Source organism: Sinocyclocheilus anshuiensis, unplaced genomic scaffold (genome assembly GCF_001515605.1).
Source record: "Sinocyclocheilus anshuiensis isolate Anshui unplaced genomic scaffold, SAMN03320099.WGS_v1.1 scaffold253, whole genome shotgun sequence".
In the NCBI taxonomy this organism is placed as follows: domain Eukaryota; kingdom Metazoa; phylum Chordata; class Actinopteri; order Cypriniformes; family Cyprinidae; genus Sinocyclocheilus; species Sinocyclocheilus anshuiensis.
The window spans coordinates 178,628-180,045 of record NW_015537969.1 but is presented as its reverse complement, the minus strand read 5'-3'; the positions used below and the strand labels follow the sequence as shown (position 1 = coordinate 180,045).

The following is a 1,418-nucleotide window of genomic DNA, read 5'->3' as shown; positions in this document are numbered from 1 at the left end:
TGTAGAGTTTTTTTTGGGGGGGGGGGTGGTATTTAATTTTGCATGCTAATTTCCCCAATTTTTATATTTAGATTGTTTGCTATAGTTTTTTTAATATACATTTTAATCTGAATTATTTAACAGTGAAAAATCATTCAAAATAATTTATTAAGTTAAAGGCAGATCTTAAAAGTATCTATTTTTCATAGTTCATTATACAGGGTTCCCACGCTTCTTGAAAGTACTTGAATTTCAGACAGGGGGAGCGCGAAAAAAAAAAACGTGTGTTGACGCGCAGCCTGGAGACCTGAGCGGGACAGTTTTCTTAAGCCCGCTCCCGCTGAATTTCTGACCATTACCGCCCACTCCCGCAACGTGCGTGGCACGCTCCCGCAAACATTCTATTGTCTTATTGTATATATTGCATTAACGAAAATAGTTCCAAATATAGTAACAGCTGAGCCGCTGCGCATCTCCAAAAGCAAACACAGTCGAGTTTCATTCATGAATGAAAGTGCGTTATTGAACGAATCTAGTGAGTCAGTGATTCATGATTACCCATTCATAAAGATTTAATTCCTGAATGAATCAGCTGTTCAAACGAATCTCTGTGCCACCTCTGTAGTACAAATTAATTTATTAATACTAATTTCATATGATTGGTAACTTATTTGTCTTATTCTACCTCTTGTTATATTGTTTTAAATAGAAATTTTAAAAAGCTTATAAACAGAATTTTTTTAATTTGACATGAAAATGATGCCATTACAAAGGTAAAAAGAAAATACTCCTGTAAGACACTTTAAGGAGTCAAATGTCACCTCGTATTAGTCCAAAAAAAAAAAAAAAAAAAAAAATTAAATGCTCATGAGAAGGATGCAATACTACTGCAATACTAGAAATTGCAAAGTTAAGGCATGACCAATGGATAGTTGGCCAACGCTCATTGGGTCAGCAGGGTCAGACAAAAACAGGCCAAGACGAAAAGATGCATGTTAACTGCAAAATAATTAACTTCACTTAAGGTGAAGAATTAAGTGTGAAACCATTAGGAACCCTGTAGTCTCCAGCGCCATCATTTTGCAGAACTGCAACCTTCCTGGAGTCTCCAGAATTACAAGGTGTCAGGTTCTGAGAGACTTTGCTTGGGTAAAAAATCCTAAGAAATGACCCTCACTTAATTAGAATAACATGCTGAAGTATTGTGAAATACAAGAAGACTATTTTTATAGGCTTTATGGACCAATAAGTTGAGAGTGACTCTTGAAGGACCAGCACCACATCCTCTTGTACCACTGTTTGAAGAATTGGTCTTTCAGAATCTGGCAGTAAGTTTTAGGAGCTCATTTTTGTCAGTCTCTGCAAGACAGACTTCTCAGGATAGGAGATGGACTAAAAATGAACTCCCAAAACTTACTGCAACATGGAGCTAAGGAGAA

At 36.3% G+C, this 1,418-nt stretch overlaps 1 protein-coding gene across 20 annotated transcripts in view; it reads left to right on the top strand.

Moving 5' to 3' along the window:
• LOC107669402 (CLIP-associating protein 2) overlaps nucleotides 1–1,418 on the top strand; it is a 65,305-nt gene that overhangs the window by 13,710 nt on the left and 50,177 nt on the right. The gene's annotated exons all lie outside the window — the stretch shown is intronic.